The 19,670-nt window shown below is 34.8% G+C and overlaps 1 long non-coding RNA gene and 1 pseudogene across 14 annotated transcripts in view; one reads left to right on the top strand and one right to left on the bottom strand.

The window, feature by feature from the left end:
* LOC129901194 (uncharacterized) overlaps positions 1 to 10,987 on the bottom strand; it is a 35,424-nt gene extending 24,437 nt beyond the window's left edge. For 3 of the 14 annotated variants that reach the window (XR_008769783.1, XR_008769786.1, XR_008769784.1), the window contains exon 1: positions 8 to 2,429. This is a non-coding gene — a long non-coding RNA (uncharacterized LOC129901194). The other 11 variants (XR_008769777.1, XR_008769776.1, XR_008769785.1 and 8 more) reach the window with 11 other exon arrangements.
* Positions 10,988 to 19,089: 8,102 nt separating this feature from the next.
* Positions 19,090 to 19,207, top strand: LOC129901849 (5S ribosomal RNA; annotated as a pseudogene).
* Positions 19,208 to 19,670: the final 463 nt, after the last annotated feature.

The following is a 19,670-nucleotide window of genomic DNA, read 5'->3' as shown; positions in this document are numbered from 1 at the left end:
AGCATACCTCAATATGAAGTCCTGAAGGAGTTTTTGATGGAGTCAAATTTCCAGACGCAGAACCGCTTCACTGTTTTTCTTCTGTCCGAACTTCAACCCTGACATAATTTCTCAATCCTACCATTGAAATTTCTTCAACTACCTTAGTTTGAGTAGAAGAGAAGAGACCCATTCTACAAAATTAGGTAAATGAGAAATGATTGAATTTATCTGCTTCTAGAATACCATGCTTAATATCCTATCAGCCTCATCTAATATCAGGATCTGTACAAATGATACTGTTGTTGCTGAGTGAAGATTAAGATGTAGTATGTCAAATATCATCATCAAATTCCAAACACCATGGGCAAAAGAAAGGTTGGGGAAAGGGGGAGGATTCAATATCAGTGTTCCATTTATTGACAACAAATAGATTATTTGTAGGAACATGTAGAAAATTAAAGACAATTTTCTTTAAAAAATGTAGGAAATCAGACACCACTTAGGTTAGAATGTGATTATAGGCAATAATGAAGGTCAACCTTGAGTACAAACTTACGATCTACTATGGAGATAAAACTAAACTTTTTATAAGGTTGAACTTAGCATTTCTCCAGTGCACAAGTGGAAAGCTTTACATAAATCTTGTACAAAAGTGTACAACTAAATTGTTTTAACATAGGGCGTATGTCACTTTGTTTTCTTTTTTAAAGTATCATAACTAAAACATAAATATCATCTTTCAAAATTGACACTTGTAATTCTCGAGCAAACCTTATTTTAAGAGTAAATAAATATTAGCAGCTAAAAAGATACTGCAGCACCCGAGCAAAAGAATCTGATACTCCTAAATTTGCAAGCAAAGTTTATATTTAAAAATAAACAAATAGTTAACAACTTAAAAATCCCTGTATCACTTGAGCACAAACCTCTTTATTTTCCACTAAATGAAGCATGAAAGTAGAAACCTCAAGATCCAAAAATCCAGTATATCCATGCGCTTCATTATGTCATATAGCATCCCAGGTGTCTCGGTCAAAAATATTTCTCCTTACTCCTCTATCTTTCTGATATCTTCCTTTAATTCTAGTCCCCCAACAAGAAGCATAGGCCTGACATTTGCTAATGTGGAAATGAATGGTTGAGCAACGTGAAATATTTGTGATGATAACTCCTGGGTGGGTGATATAATTATACCCATTACCTACAAGGGCACCAACGAGACTACAAAACACAAGAGAGGACAAAATAGAATTAAAGAGAAAAACATAAAGGATAATAAAAGCATATCACAAGGATCTTTATTGGTTGTCAAATGGGTATATTTGGATAGAAAATCATGCCATAAGCATGAAAGATTTGTTTTTATAAAGTATAACATGTTAGGCAATTAGTGTTATTTTAGTTATCAAGTGTTCGACGATTAACTATCTTCAGGACACCTTATTCGATCTTTAACTAGATTGGAGGACATTACTTATCTATTGTAACTATTATTAGAGTTGAAGGCAACTGGTCCTTCCTACTATACTATTCCTCATCAGGTTACATTGCTTTATTTAAAAGGAAAAAAATGCAGGGAGGTAGGGGGAGCATCGAGAACTATTAGTGTTGTCTTTCTATATTTGAATCACGATAGGATAAAAGTATTAGAGAGCAACATCCATTTTTACTAATCTTATAGCACCATCCAACTGGCAACTATTACTGAATCAAGTTCAAGAAGGTATACCTAAGAGCCTTTAAGTTGGAAATTTTCCAAGACAGAAATACGCTAAATGAACCAACGTGCTGGTACTAACCAGGTTAGATAGTTGTCTTTTAAGACAACAACGACTAAGTGACTCATTTTCACATAGTCAATCAGCATATTTTACACTTCTCTAAACATGTGAAGTAGATAACAGTTCCATTGACATGCGGCTTTTTATTCCCAGAACAATTTATATTTGTATAAGTAACTTCTTCTGTAGTCAAATTTGAATGTCCTCTTGAACTAATATGAAACTTGATATAAATAAGCACAACTGCTTGCTTTCAGCTTATATATGTCAGCACAACAACTCTTTCATGACAGGACACTAAATATTTAACATTTTAGGTCTCCAGCATCCATATTATATTCAGCTAGCAAACTTCTAACTGACTTCTAACTGGGAGTACTAAATTCCACTATTCTTTATGAACTAAATCCGTCTTAGTTTCCATTCTCTGTATGTAATAAATATGTTACGACAAAGCCTTGCTTCTGAACCCAAAATTTGCCTACCTAACAAATCTAAACTCTAATGCCGACACTATTGCTTGTATACTTTTCACAAAAGAAAGAACCGAAACATGTCTCTAAAGATCCCAACTAAATTTCCAGTAGAAGCCATCAAATTTATGGTTGCACATATCAATTCAATCAAAAGGAGAATAAGCACAGTTATATTAACATGGAGGAAAAGAAAAAGGAAGCTTACCTTGCGAGGTGTGGGATTAGAGGAAGAGCGACGGAGTATCTCAACTAGAGGTAAGATAAAGGCTAGTATTTTATGAGAGCCAGTAATGATATCAACAATGACATCTTGTATATATAGAATAAGGGTATAGTGGCGGCCTGAATAGGAGTACGAAACTCGAAGCCAAAATTGTTTAAGGCTTCCAAAACTGGTGCAGAGAGTGAGGGTTTGAGGTCGAAGAAATGTGTATTCATTAAGGCTTTGCTAGGATTCAATGAGTTTATCGACGGCATACCGATGCATCCGTAGTTACAAAATCATGGTTTTTCTTCACTTTGAGGGATATCTCAATCTCCGTATGAAAGAATTGTACATACTTGTGCTACTCCCTCTCTATTGAAATAGTTTGTCATATTTTCCATCTCAAGAATCAATTTAAATAATTTTTAAAGTAAATTAATCTAATATTTTAAAATTTTAGTTTAAATATTTAAAAGTTATAGAAAGACTAAATAAATTACAATTTTATTTATATCAATATGTTGAGAAATAAATTTTGATCAAAATTCATATTATTTTACACTTAAAAAAATAATGAAAAATATTTTAAATAGACTGGGTTGAATGAGAATGTCACTCCCCAAGTCTACACCCTAGACATGGTCGGCATTCGAAAATTATTACTGATTCCAAGCGAATCTTTTGTCTGGTTGACTACTAAGAGGAAGACTAAACTAAAATGCAAAAACTTTAAAAGATCAGCATGTAAATACTTTAAATACATGTCAAGCATATGTCTGGACATAACTGAATATAATATGAAGTAAATGTTAAAACATTATGCAAGGAAGAGACAAGAAGAAGAAGAAGAATAGTTAGAAGCTATTGGAATCCCATCAGCTGGAAGAGAGTCAAAAATTTTAATCATGATCCAGCTAGTAGAGAAGTTAACAAATCTGAACAAAGTATTACTACAACTAATACTTTTGCTGCTTTGCCTGAAAATGGAGAGGAGAAATCAGAGAAGCTTACTGATGTTAACAATGAGTCTAATGAGGAAAGGGAACATGACATAATAAAAAATGGTCATCAGTATTCATCTACCAAAGAATAGATAAAGCATGCATTTGTTAATCATCATGAAGAAATAAGAGGGGCATAAAACAGTGATACCAATATTACAGATACAACAAGCACTAATAAAGATATAATATAACACAATGGGGAAATAGGGGAGGATATGTTGTACCACAAAGAGGAGAATGCACAACTAGTAATGAAAGATAGAGATGAAGAGAATCAACAGCTGATTATAGTACCTATAGAAAAGAGATCAGAAATCAGTAACATACAGGAGAAAACAACTTGAAATAAAAATCAATAATTTGGTTAAAAAAACACAAAAAGAAGAAGATTAAAGAGTACTCATGCAGGAACTTGCAGTAGCAGAATATCAAATCCCTGTTCAAATTGCAGGTCCAAATCTTGTAGTAGCACTATGTCCTGATACATCAGTCCCAAAAACACAATCAACAGTTGTGGCATATAGTGGAAAGTCTGTACCTATGGAGAATTTACATACAATTATAACACACCAAGTTATTAAAGAGAAGGCGGTGGAAAGTAATGAGTCTAGTACTGCTGAATTTGTAGAAGATAAAGGGGAGGAGGATAATGTTCATAATGCAGAGGAGACATGTAAATGGGCTGAAATGTCTCCTATGGTTTTATCGAAAGCTAAACAGGTAAAACTAAAAAGGAGGTTGATGTACAACCAATAAGAACTCAGGCTAAGAGAATGGTGAAGTCAATTGTTAAATAATGATGAAAGCAATATTTTGGAACATAAGATCTATGAGAACTCAAAATGCATTTCACAGAGTTCAAATGTTACACAAACATCATAAATTTTGCCTTAATGCTTTGTTGGAACCATTTTAAGATACTAGGAAAATACAAAAATACAAGAGAAGATTAGGAATGAGGTATGTGAACTATAATTCTAATGATCATATTTGGGTGTTTGTAAAGGAGCATATTCAAGTGGGAGTGGTATCTGATTCTGATCAGCATATTACTACAACTTACATTAAAAGATGGAAAACAAATTCTTGCTATTGTTGTTTATGCCAAATGTTCTACAGTTGAGAGAATAGAGCTTTGGAATGATTTATACTCCATTAGGGATAACTTTCCAAATTCCTGGATGGTGGGTGGGGATTTTAATGTAACAAATGGGGAGGATGAGAAAATAGGAGGTTTTCATGTATTCACTCAAGAATATGAGGAGTTTGCATTATGTAGTAACTGTTGTGATATACTTGATATAAACTTCTTAGGGAGCCCTATTACTTGGTGGAATGGAAGAACTAATGTAGAATATATATTTAAAAGTTTAGACAGAGTAATATGATTAATCAGAAGTTACAGGATTTGCTGGGCAACATAGATCTTCAACATTTAGCAAGGACTTGATAAGACCCATGCACTTTATTATTAACCTGTGGAGGCCAGGCAAAGAATTTTATAAAGCCATTTAGGTTTTTGAAATTTTGGACTTACATGCAGACTTTAGAGATGTGGTGAAGGACTACTGGAAGATAGGTTTTAATGGTGATGTGTTTGTATAATTAAAGATGAAATTAAAGAAGATAAAGTTGACTTTGGCCAGATGGAGCAGGGAATAGTTTGGTGATATTTTCAAATAACTGCTAATTAGTGAAGAAATAGTAAGATGAAGGAGTAACTGTTGAGAAAAATCCAAATGCTTTTAACAGAGCAGTTATGAATCAAGCTCATGCTGAATATAAACTTTATCTTCACTATGAAGAAGAGTTTTGGAGACAAAAAGCTAGTATTTAGTGGTACTCGGAAGGATATAAGAACACTAAGTACTTTCACGGCTTGGTAAAATGTAGTAGGAGGAGATTGAGCCTGAAGAGAATATTGAAGGAATATGGTCAATGGGCGGAGAAGATAAAGTGGCAGCAAAAGCAATAAGTTTTTTGTCAAAAGCAATTCTCTAGGGATAACCTAAATAGTGATTTTTCTTTGTTACAGAATATTCAGACATTGGTGACTGTAGAAGATAATGAATACTTGACTGCAATATCTGAGGAAGCTGAAATTTAAAAAGTGGTATTTAAGCTTAATGAATACAGTGTTTGCGGTCCTGATGATTTTAAAGGACACTTTTTTTCAGAGTTGCTGGGACATTATAGGATCTGATAATGTGAGTATTATTCAAGCTTTCTTTTTGGGTAACTCTCTTCCCAAATTTATCACTCATACTACTTTGGTCTTACTGCTTAAAAAGAAGTGATTCAGACCTTCTCTTACTTAAGGCCTATTAGTTTGAGTAACTTCATTAGTAAGGTAATTTCTAGAACTATGCATAATAGACTAGAAGGTCTCTTACCAGGAGTTATTTCAAGGAATCAGTCTGATTTTCTCAAGGAAAGAAGTATTTCTGAAAATATATTATTGGCCTAGAAAATTATTACAAATATTAGGAAGAAGGGAAAGTTAGCCAATGTTGTTATTAAATTAGACACGACTAAAGCTTATGACAGAGAGGACTGAAATTTCTCAATAAAAGTGTTGGAATAAATGGGATTCAATTCTGAAGTGGTTGATATGATAAGGAGACTTATTGCCAACAACTGGTACTCTATTCTAGTGAATGGGAAGACTCATGCATTCTTTTACTCTACTCGAGGGGTGAAGCAGGGGGAACCACTATCCCCTGCTCATTTCATCATTATTGTTGAAGTGCTTACTAGGGCTCTAAATTAGTTGTTTGACAATACTGACTTTAAGGTCTTTGGTATGCCTAAGTGGAGTGAGAGGTCAAACCATCTGGTTTATGCAGATGACACAATAATCTTTGCTATTGCTGAGAAGAAGTCACTTACACTTATAATGAATACACTATGGAGGTATGAAAACCAGTCAAGACAGAAGATCAACAAAGATAAGAGTTATTTCTACATGGTCAGAAATGTTGGTGATGCATAAAGGGGGTGATAGAGGTCACTGGTTTTGTGCAAGGTAGTTTTCCAATGATGTATTTAGGGTGTCCTATTGGTCATGAAAAAAATGAAGAATCACACTTTAATGAGCTTTCTAAGAAAATTCAAAATAAGACGTAAATCTGGAAGGGTAAGTTATTGTGTTTTGGTGGGAAGGTAGTGTTAATCAATCATGTATTACAAAGTATGCTTGTATACTTGCTATCATTTTTAGTCCCTCCAAACTATGTGATATAGTATATTCATAGGATATTTGCAAAATTTCTATGGAATTTCAAAAAAGATGGTAGGGAAAAGCACTGTTGTCTATCGAATGATGAAGGGGGACTTGATTTTAGGTCCCTGTTTGATGTATCCAAAGCTGTTTTTGCTAAGCTTTGGTGAAATTTTAGAACCAAAAACTCTCTGTCACGACTTGACCTAGGGCCTAGTCATAACACGGTGATAAAAACCCCCCAGGGCTCCAACCAATCCTCTTGACATATTGTAAGCATATATAAGGTAAAGTAAAGCAGAATATAGCATAAGAAAGAGTCTAAAACAAGAATTATTAAGGAGATTGTAAACTCGACTACATAGACTCTATAACATTTTGTCTAACAAATGCCTCTACTAATGTAGACAGGAGGGGGTTAATACATATCTCTAGATCACCCTAAATATGAATATAACCCATAACTCACCCTCGATAGATTAGGACTCACCAAAACTTCACTGGATGGGAAATCTACTAGCCACGTGTAGGAGGAATGTGAGCCACAACCCCTATATTATTTGAAAATGTAGGAAATAATATGCTTTAGTACATTTAAATTTACTAAGTATGTGGTCATGATATGAAATATAATTTTAGGATGCAATGATCAATTAACATTAATAATAAAAAGGATAAGTAAAGTCATGAGAAACTGTAGTGATCAAAGCATTTAGGAGACATAGTTGAAATTGTAAACAAACATAAAGAGAATATACATATATGGGATATAACCTTAACTGACAATAAGACCATGCAAGGTATAACATGGAATCCCGATGTCTTTCCTTACAATGGAAGAAGGGGAATCTATTTTCCATGGTAGACTCTACCCCGCTAGGTGGGTGTCATGAACATATGTTATTTGTGGATCCATGAGCTAGACCATATTTGCAAACCTACGGTGGCACATTGTTATAAGACAAAAGACTTTATATGAGGACCAGTAGGTCGATCCCCCACCTCAAGTCATCATTCGCTGCTAAGTCAAATCCTATGGAATACTTAACATAGTAATCATACTTAACATATATCATAAACTTGTTCATAGGTTTAAAACTCATAGAGTGGCTCATTTTCATATCATAATTTCAATATGAGTAATAGCCTTTCAACATTATAAATCATACTTGCATAATACATGATATTAGGTTCCTTGGTCACCAACATAACGTCCCATGTCACCCTTTTACATAGCTTACATGAAATTCATATTTTGATCATAATTGAAATACATAATCATAATTCATACTTGAATTTAGGGTAAAACTTCAATACATAGTCAATTCAATTAAAAAACATAGAAATAGGATTGAAAACATACATGATAATAATACTAATATCAACCCATACACAATTCATGAAAATAACATCAATTAGATAGGTAATTTAATCAAATATCATGTAATTCATCAAAAGTAAGAAAACTCAGTGCATAGTCATAGAAATTAAGGCTTTTGAATTGGAAGTCATAAAAATAAATTGGAGAAGAACCTTGGACTTCATGGGTGGAAGCTCCCATGGATGAATCCACATATACCTTGAGTGAATTCAAACTTGAAATTGAGAAAGAAGACTTGTTCTTCAAGAAACCCGAGCCAAAATTTGAGAAAGGTGAAGATCTCTTGAGGAACCTTGGAAGAGAAGTCTTAGAAGTGATCTTAGAGTTAATGAGGAAAAAGAATAAACTTAGGAGTATTTAGAATAATTACATAATGAATCTAGTCCCAAAACTATCCATATACATGGATAAACATAGGGAAAAGTATCAAACTACCCCTCATTAATCCTGGTTGGACAACCCTGTGAAAGGTACTCTACGATTCGTAAACATTTTGATGAGTTGTAGAAATGACTAATCCTGCAGGCTTCCCAAAAACTCTAAAAACCCTATCTTTGATCTTTGTCTACAAGTTGTCCTTATGAATCATAAAAAGGATTACAAGTCGTAGAACCTTATCGTCCTGCAGGTTCTGAGAACTTGTAAATCTGAGCCTTTGATCTTTTGCTGCGAGTCTGCTTTACGACTTATCAATTGGACTAAGAATTCCCCGAACAGGCTCAAGGGTCTCTCTACGACTCATCCTTATGAGTCATAGAAATTTCTATGAGTTGTAGAAAGACTCATCAATCTTGAAGTCAGTCTATATTTTGGGAAATTTTTCTTTGCTTCCAACTTTCTAACTTCTGAGGTCTTACACTCTTGATGGTCTAATTTCCTATGGAATAAGTACTGCAAGAGACCGAGACCTCAAGTGATGGAATAAAGGGGAGGTTCACAGGTCTGAAAGATGATGTTAATGACTAGAAAAAGTTTTGATCAAGAAATATGGTGGGAACCTAGATGTGGTCATGCTAGCTTATGGTATGACAATTGGAATCAACTTGGACCCTATAATTTATCATGCTAGTAAATTACAGTATACCTAATAAATTTGAAGAATTGAATTAGCTTAGGGTGGATGGAAAATGGGATGACAACCTGATGATATGATTACTTGGCAGAGATATTTGTTCTCATGTGAATGATATCATGGGTAATATGTAGGTTTCAGAAGAAAGGGACAAACAGTGGTGGATGCCTAACAGTAATAGAAAGTTTTCTATAAGGAGTGCTTGGGACTCTATCAGAAGCAGAAGAGATCCTATTAAAAATATTATGTTTATTTGGGAAAAAGGCATCCCATTCAAAATCTCATTTCTAATATGGAGATTATGGTTTAAAAGGATCCCCATAGGGGAAGTTTTAATTCATAATAGGATTGTTGAGAATATGGAGTGTTGCTGCTGTAATAGTAACTCTCAGGAATCTATTAACCACTTATTCTTACTTTGCCCTGATGTTATGTATCTTTGGAAGTTGTTTGCAGGAGCTATTAGGATGAAGGGCCCTTTCATTCAATTGAAATAGTTTATTTACAAGTGGTGGGAAGATTGTGAACCTAAAGTGGATCCTTTGAGTAGGGTTATGCTTGCTCTTATCGTTTGGCAAATATGGAAAAGGAGAAATGTTATCAAGCATGGGGAAAAATTTCTAGATATGTTATGGTGTTGTAGATTAATAGAAATATTTATATTATGGCAAAATCTAGATATCCTTAGTTAGCTGCAATGCCTAACTGTTGGCCTAACATGGTAAAATTTTTGGAAAAAACACACCACTTATCTGCAACACAGTGGTAAGGTGGAGGTGTCTTGATGGGGTAATCTACAAATGTAATATTGATGGTTCTAGCCAACTTAACTGTGGACTAAGCTCTATGGCCTTTTGCGTAAGAGATGGACAAGGAGAATTGGTGTATGCTATTGCAAAAATAGATCTCTATTATGCACGTGAGGCTAAAATGAAAGCCTTTAAAGTTGGTTTGTTACATTGCATTAGTCATGATATTGTACCTCTAATAATGGAAACAAATTCACTATCTATCAAGAAGATATTAGAATGTATTTGGGAAGGTCCTTGGGCTGTATCAATGGACTTTAGACAGATTAAGGAGGCAATAACCAATATGGATATGACAGTGATTCATACTTTTAGAGAAGGGAACAAACTAGCTAATTTTTTAACTAACATAACTGTTAATTTTGCAGGAACACATGCTAAACATTTCAACAACGAAAATGAATTTTCAATTCAAGCAAGATCTATTTTACAGTTGGATAAACAAGGAATACCTAACATCAAGATCAAGAAGGGGAAGAAAAAGAGTTTCATATAAGCGTAATTAGAGCAGAATTGTTAGGGCTCAAGTCATAACATCAAATTCCAATCTAATTAGTGACTAACGTTTAGAGAATTTACCATCAATTTTAATGCTTGGGGGGTTCTGTTGATTGTTGTTTTCAGAGGCTGGTGTTGACCTTAGCCAAGAGTTAATGCAGTGTTATTAGCTCTATGGAGATAAATGTGCATAAATCAAGGAAAAGGTCAACATAAGTCTTTTATTTCATGGCCTGTATGGTTTAGAGGAAGGTATAACTGGAATAGCATTGGACAAAGTCAATTTGGGAGCTGAAGAAGTCTTCAAAGGTTCTAAATTCATGGCATTGGTGAGACATGTGAAATGCTAAGGTGAATATCAACCAAACTTCCTGATTTTAGCTTCAGCACAATTGTTCTTGGTAAGTTCTTGGTTGTTGTTGCATCACCGGAGCTGGAGCTGACTTGCAGCAGCAGAGGCTTCAAACATCTCTCCTTTAGTATCGGTCATTCTAGACATTTCTTTAGAATATTTCTTTCCTTGATATTTTTGCATTTTGTTTACTTGGGCTTGTGCCCTTTTTTGGGGCCAAGCAATACATTTGTTCTTTTTATTTGCATTTATTAAATTGATGGTAGTCCAACTTTGAATTAAAAAAATGTTAAAACATTATCTAAAAGACTAAACTGACTCAAATTCTATCTTTGTCTATGAAGCCTCTAATCACTAAAGATAGGTGTCAGGACAGGACCCACGACTATCTTAAAGAATTACTAAATACTAGAAAGCAATACCTAAAAGGGATCCATCTAAATCAAGGATGTCTCACCAAGGGCTGACAAAGTATGATCCTAACAATTTATCTATTTATGATCATGAGTACTTGCGTATACATCATAAAATGATGCAGTGTTGAAAGACGTCAGCACATAAAATGTATGGTATGTAATACAACTGAATGAAATAATGACTGAACTGAAAGGAAACAGTGATAATAACTAACTAAAATGTAAGTCATGAATGTAAGGTAAAACATATAAACCTTAATAACTGAGACAATGTAATATATATGTATCTTGTGAAAATAGTTACTTTACTTTTTGGAGAGTTTTTCTAATTGAAAACCATCACTATGAGCCTCGCGATGATACAACATCTAGCTCACATTTCCAAAGCCATCATATACCAAGCATAGCACAATAACTTAACTTATGGATCCATCTAAAAAGTCCTCTTTTGGGACTGAAGTGAGGAGCCGCCGAACTAACAACATGATCCTATGTATATTGGCAGTGCATGTCATGTAGATTGATTTATGTTAACTTGTACCCAAATTAGTGCTCAGTACGTCTCTCAAAACACGCATTATGCTCAATAACTTTAAAAAGGTCCAAATTTAGGCGAAACTAAAAATCTGATACTTAGAGTCTATGCTCAAAATACTCTCTTAAACTGAACTGAACTGAACTTTAATAGACTAAAATTGTTTTCTCAAAACTGATAAAGATTCATTCAAAAGTAGTCATACACTTTCAAAATTAAGTAATCCATTTGGAACACTCAAGTACCCTTAAAACCCTTCTTCAACTAATAGCTTAGAAATACCTGAACTTTACTTTAACTGAAAGCAATGCATAGTATATAGCAATGTAAAAACTTCCAACAACTCTTAACTAAATAGGGTTCATGTGAAAAATAAGCATGAGCAATAATCAAGAACTAGAATCATAAGTTCAATGATAGGGATTCAAATTCAATAATAAAGAATAATAGAAAAATCAAATTTCAAGAAAAGAATGGGTTGAAACCCTAAGTTTAAATCTTACTGACTGAATTTAGATATAGGGCGTGAGGACGAATTTAGTCCAACACTATGACTAGCCTTACATTCCTGGAAGAACAATATTCTTGAAGAACACGCTCAAAACCCTATCTTTTCTCCTCTTGAAACCTTTCTCTAAGTATTGAAAGTTATTATGAGAGAAAAATGGTTGAGTAGTACTGCAAAGAGACTTAACAAGGTGTAAACCATCAGATTTAGCTCGAAAAGGATGGAAAAAGATCAAACTAACCTTTCTTAAAGACTGACAGAAGCTGTCTACAGATGGCAATCTATGGTCCGTACATCATTCCATAGACTGTAGACCTTCTCGTAGAAGCCAAACTGAACTTCTAAGGATTCTAAATTTAGGTCTACAAACCCTTTCTACAACTCGTATAAGATTCTATAGATCATCTTGTTCAATCATAGAAGAGATGCTGAAAAATAACTTTTACAACTTTAGTCTATGGACTAGTTTATGGTCCGTAGACCAGGCTATGACTAGTACAATGATTCTTCCTATACACTTGGAAAATTTTAAGTCTCAAGACTTGGTCTATGGATCAGGTCTACGACTCATGAAAATTTCTACGGTCCACAAACTTGGTCCGTATTTCATGATCAAATTTTTAGTTCTTAAAGTTCAACTCTACGAGATTATCTACTATCCTTGGAAATTTCTACGGCCGATAGGTGGTGTCCGTACAAGTCATCCTTCAGCAAATTTGAAGTCTTTTGCATAGCTTTCTGGACTGGTCTGAGTTAGAATATTTTAGGTGTTACAATATCTTCTCCCTTGGGATCATTCATCCTCGAATGATGATCAAATTAAGCATTTGCACAAGGCACCAATATAATGTAAGAACTAAACACTCAACACACAAAATGAAATGGAATCTAAAATGGGGGAAGAAGCATTACCTTAAACATCAACACTAGGAGGAACAAATAGATGAGGGTATTTTTCTTTCATACCTTTTTCAGCTTTGATTCCTCCATAGTTTCTTGATTGATGCAACCTCTTTGGTCCTCAACTTGCAAAGATGACAAGAATCTGAACCAGAATCATAGGACAAACTATCTTTTACACCAATGCTTTCTATAGGAAAAATGAGTGAAATATCTCCTAATAACTTTTTGAGCATAAAAATGTGAAATATTGGATGAACAACTGTTAATTCTGATGGTAGCTCTAACTCATAAGCTATATTACCAAATCTCTTCAAAATCTAGTAGGGACCAATGTAATAGGGACTAAGCTATCCTTTCTTCCCAAATCGCACAACACTCTTCATGGGTGAAACCTTTAAATATACCCAATTATTCACTTTAAACTCTAAATATCTCCGCCTAACATCATTGTAGGACTTTTGAAGACTTTGTCTATGGGCCAAGTGAAATGGAATTTTGAATTACCCGGTTAACTATGATTATTTATTAATGGGTAAATTTTAAAAAATTAATTTTAGTAGTGGTTAATGGGCCAAGTTCATAATTTATTAAATACCCTATGTTACTTGGCCTGTATATTAGAATAAGTTAGTGGAAGCAAAACAAAACTTACATATGGCATCGACATACGAGCAACAACCATTCAAGTGAGAACTTTAAAAATCTCAACCTAGTGAGTATGTAATTAAATTACTAGGTATAAGAAAAAGTGGTGCAATAATCTTAAAAAGGAAATATTATATATAAGCAATTGCATCATTCAATAGTTGTTGCTAAGTTGTAGGGTTGATCAAATTTTGAGACAAATTTCAATAGCCAATTATTAATTGATGATTGCAATGACTATATGATAGTCATCGGATAATGATTATATTATACCCCGTACCTTTGTGCTTCAGAACATTTTCTTAAGCTTCTTGAAAGTTGTCCTATGACCCAGATTATCTGTAACATGATTAAATAACTCTAAGGAAGGGAGGACGTGACGCCCCTTAAGAGTGAAGGTTGGAAATAGGTCTATAAGGATTTGAAATGAGTTGGAGGCCAAGTAATGAGTCGTAGGACTCAACTTACTTGTGTAAGATATCAACTTGGATGTTTTACGTAATTAAGATATTGGAGTAAGTGTTGAGCTTACGTAACAAAGAATACATAGGCTCTTAAAGTAAGACGAGATTACGAACCCACAAAAATAAAGCAAGCAGGTGACAAGTAGGTGACATACCTACTTGGGCTAAGTAGGTAACCCACCTACTTATGGTAGACCCCACGTTGCCATGTGGCAGCGTATGATTGGTTGCATGGCGTGAGGTGGCACCCTAGGGGGCTTCAACATGTCCCCTTATAAGGACACAAATATATATATGTGTATTGCTGATCAACATCATTTTCAGCATCTTAGCCTTAGAAAAAGTTGAGAGAAAAGCTAGAGAGCAAGAATAAGAGAACTATGGCTAGGGTTCTTCCAGGGTAAGTTCATCGATTTCTTTCTGTGAATTAATTATTTAAGGTATCCTACGATGATATGATGGTGTTTAACAATATAAAATTTATCGTTAGGAAAAAGAGTAGGTTTTTGTTCTTGTTAACAGACTTGTTTATGAATGATACTGATGTTAGTAAAGAAAGTATAACTCCTTGTGTAAGGCTTCATTTCAAGTGATTCAAGATGTTTTGGAAATATATTTCATAGGAATATAACCTTCATTTAGCCTCTAAAACCCAGTTTTGATTGTCTCTGGTTGAAAAGGAGTGATGAAGTATGGGGGAGATGCTGCCCAGATTTTATTTTGGAAATCCTACACGGATTGTTGTTTGTATTTTGGGTACATATTTTTGTACAAAATTGCGGTAAGGGTGATTTGAAATTTTATGCAACCTTAAGACACATTTCTATAAGTTTTCTTGAGGCCACAAATCCTGTTTCCCTCAATTACCCCTTTGAAACTAAGCGACAATATAAGACAGTAGGCTGTCCAGAATTTATGTTTTGATAGTTTTGGTGAGTTTGATGAGTTTAACGTAAGGTAAGGTCTTTTATTTTAATTTGGAGTTTATGATGTTGTTATTAAGTGTATTACACGTCGTGTAGGCGTATGTAAATATGAAAATTCTATAAATATGCTTGACGTTAGGAATAATTTAAATTGGAGTCGTTATAGTTAAATTGAAGTCCGGTAAGGTGTTGCGCTTGTGGTGCTACGGCTGTAGGTGGTGTGGTGATGTTGTGCAGGGCCTAAAAATGTTCTAAAATACATGTAAGTGCTGCTGGTTGCAGCCACATGATCCCCCGCTTCGTACGATTAAAGGTTTTATGAAATAGAGACTAGAAACCCTATTTTGGATATCGTAATTTTGAGTGAGTCATTTGGAGTTTGTATTGTGTACTGTTGATGTGAATTGCTTGTATATATGTTGCAGGGTGTTGTTGTTGGTTGGATGTAGTTATTAGGGACATAATTGGAAATTTGGATAGGGCATGTTATAGAGGAGATGCTGCCTGAATTCTGTTAACTTCTTAAATTACTAATTGACTAGTCGAGACTAGTCGACGAAGGCGAATAAGGAATTGGTTCCTATGGATAGTTGGTAACAGAATTAAAAGCTGGAAAGTCAAATATTATTAATACTAGTATTACCTTCATGTTAAATAGGTTCAGAGGACGACGTAACTATTATGTATGTAAAATTAGGAGTTATTCCATTCGTAAAGCTCCGAGTACAGTTCATAATTCTTATCCACTTCATGATGGTGGAACTCCTGTAATAGTCAAGCTATTGCCTTTTTAAGGTTTTTTTATATGATAAAAGGTAATGTATGTAAAGCCTATTCTTTCTATTCTTTTGGCATGTTTTCAAGTTAAGTAGTGAATGATATGAGGTTGAGGATAAATCTACTCATAAATGCCAAGCGTAATTCATGACCCTTATTTACTTCTTAATGAAAGCACTCTAACAGTAATTGAACTAGGAACTCTCAAGCCTTCCATACGTTAGGAAGTTAGGAGTACGTAAAGTCTATCTTTCTTTTTTGTTGGCATATCTCAGTCCTAAGTGGATTGTGTATGTAATGTTGGAATAATTCCATCATAGATCCCTGAATATGGTTTATCAATCTTATTCACTTCTCGATATTAGAACTCTTGCGATATTTGTGTTATGGACTTGTAAGTCTTCTATCTGACAAAAAGTAGTACACGTGAAACCTATCCCTTTCTTCTTTTGAAACAGTAGGATGTAACTGAAGCGATATATGGTATGAGTTAGAGATGATCCCATTTATAGGTTTCGGGTATAAATCATGATTTGTACTCACTTCCTGAGGTTAGGATTCTTAAAGTGGTGAAATTCCTATTCCTCGACCCTTCTATTGGCTGAGTAACGACTGGATGTGTAAACTCTTATACCTAGAGACTCTTTGACACATCTTATGGTGATATTCGGGATATGGTTGTTACATTACCAAGTTTTATGTGCACATATATGCAATATTATATTTATGGGAATTGGGCCTTACGTTCCTCGGCACTAACGTGTTATATGTGTAGGGATCGGGCCGGACGTTCCTCGGCACTAACCTATCATATTTATATGGATCGGGCTATATGTCCCATAGTACTATAGTATGCATATGCCCACGATGATAAATTGATGCATTTGTAATGTCGGGTCCCTAAATGGGCTGGATACGGTACGTGATAATGATATACATGACCTTACTTTGTAAGGTGCAGGTACAGTACCCTATTAAATACTATACTTGATTTCCTGCATGTCTATGTCAGTTGTTATCGCAGTTACGTTATGCTTATATACTCAGTACATATGTCGTACTGACCCCTCTTTCTTTGGGGGGCTTTATTTTATGCCCGCAGGTACAAACACAGGTTTTGGGAGTCTGCCAGCTTAGGATTCCACTCAGCCAGTTTGGAAGAAGCTCCATTGATTTGGACCCGAGTTGTAATACCAAACCTCCTATGTATATATTTGTTTATTTAGGGGTACAGCGGGGGCCCTATCCCGTCATATATTACTATTAATATTCTTAGAGGTTTGTAGACATATGTGTAGGTTATACATGTAAGTTCTATTCAGTTATGTCTACATGATGTATTGTAAATATTAAGATACTATGGCAGCCTTGTCGGCTTGCACACCCTTTCATGATAAGATACAAATAAAAGAGGCTACAGGCATGAAAATGTTATGACCCACTGGGGTTCTAATGTATAGTTCTTATATTGATCATTACATCCGCTAGATACATAAACGGGGCCCAGGTTGGACCCCAGTCGTGGCCCACGGGGTTGGGTCATGACTAAAGTGGTATTAGAGCAGTTTGTCCTCGGAGTGTCTACAGTCCGTGTCTAGTAAAGTCTTGATTATCGATGTATTGCGTGCCACATCTATAAATAGGAGGCTACAAGACAATTAGGATATTTCCTTTTTTTCATATTTAAGGTCGTGCAATAAAGCCAAGTCATAGGAAATGGAACTCCTTATACTAACCTCTGATTTCAGATGAAAGACGACGTCGATAGAAGGAAATGACTGACGATATGGAAAGTTACAAAGCACGCAGGTAAGCCAAGGCACGATAGATGTGTGCCAGGTAAGGTATGGAAATATAAATGACATGTAAAGTCGGAAATTGAAAGGAAAAAGTAGATAAGTTGAAAAGTGAAAGGAAATATGGATGGAAGGTCTAACAGGCGCAGTTCGAGTTGGACATGTGAGGTAAGTCCCTCATTTTATACTATTATTGATATTGGGCGCCCTATGAAGCTGCAATATGATGTGATATGATATGTATATATGTATATTTATGCGAGCTGGTCCTGTGAAGCACTTTTGGTATTTTCTGTGTGCAGGTTTGAGATAGTAAGAAATAAAGAGGAAACTCTGTCCAAAATTTCCAAGAAATAGAAAGAGAATGAGATACAGGGCTATAGTATGTCTTGAAAGGTCGTGTCCACAATAATGATGAAATTTAGATAAACTACAAGTATGGCTGACCTCAAGAAATAAATTAATTACTGAATTGATGGCATTAGAAACTAAGAGGTCGATATTGATATGGTAAACCGAAGTTGGAAAAGAATTATGACCTTAAGAAGATGATTTAAGAAAGACTGATAGATCTGGATAGAATGATATATTAAGGTACCGACTGAATTGATATTGTGATATATACGTAACAAAAAAGGAAAGTACAAGAAATCTCCTTTATAGTGAAATAGGAGAAAACTTGAGGGTAAGTAAGAGAAGCGAAAGCAAGTGTGACAAACTAGACTGTGAGTGCATGCTAGTATAATGAAATGTGTAAAGCAAAATAAGTTAAGTGGAAGACAGAAAGGAAAATAGTGAATGAATAAGAAAGTTTTACACAGATTTATTGGGAATGTTCAGAATAAAAGGTCAAGTGGTATCCACTGGAATAAAGCTAGTATTATGACGAAGCTTGAAACACGGATCATCAAAGTATAAGTGCTCCCGAGTGGAGAATTTGAACCAATTATGAGCTCGAGCTAATTACTGATTGGGATGAATGGAATATGGCTTTGAATACACTGCTACATTAAGGATATTACTCGAGTCCTAGTGTTTAAGACTAGAGTTGGTACTGTAAATTGAGGGTTCTAAGCACCTTATTATGGTATTAAGGTTTCGTACATGGGTAACCCAAAGTATAGGGGATGTAAAGGAAGATATGGAAATAACGCAGTATACTAAATAGGTTAGAAAGGACTCCTATGCATTTGGAAAGTTAGAAATAAATAGATAATGACATGGATACACCCTAAAAGGGGGAAGTGTACAAGATAAATATAAGCATAAGAGAAAATCAACTGACACTATCATTTGTAAATAGGAACGCTTAAACTTCAAATGAGACCCCACAAGGGATGGATGCGATCATACCAGCACTAACGCACCGGATTCCATTAGAACTCTGAAGTTAAGCGTGATTGGGCAAGAGTAGTACTAGGATGGGTAACCCCCTGGAAAGCCCTATATGGTTATGATATGAGATGATATGGATGTATGTATACGTTGGCCTTGCATGGCATTGTTGGTATAAAGAAGTATTGTGTATATGTGACTCTACCATGAAAGATGATAAGACCCTTTGAGATAGGGGATGTAGCTTTGAAAAACAACTGATGCAACCTATGAATAGCGGTATGCCAAGAGTAAAACCAGGTGATTACTCGATAAACGAAGTCGGTAATAGCCATGTAACTATTATATTCGAATACATTAAGAGAAGTTATAAGACGGTTTGAAGTAAAACCTTTAAGGTACAATCAGTACTAAGGAGAAAAGCTATAGTGGAGCCCTAACAACAGATGAAGGAAGTAAGAAACGATATAGGTTTACGTACAGACTAGTATGGAAATATTAAGGCATCTTCCGAGCCACTTTAATCTCCTACACATGTTCTTGTAAAGGGTACAATATGATGTGTGGAAAGAGAACTGGAAAGAA

This window comes from Solanum dulcamara, chromosome 8 (assembly GCF_947179165.1).
Source record: "Solanum dulcamara chromosome 8, daSolDulc1.2, whole genome shotgun sequence".
NCBI classification, from domain to species: Eukaryota; Viridiplantae; Streptophyta; class Magnoliopsida; order Solanales; family Solanaceae; genus Solanum; species Solanum dulcamara.
Note: the sequence above shows the minus strand (reverse complement) of the source record. Positions and strands in the feature narration are given on the sequence as shown.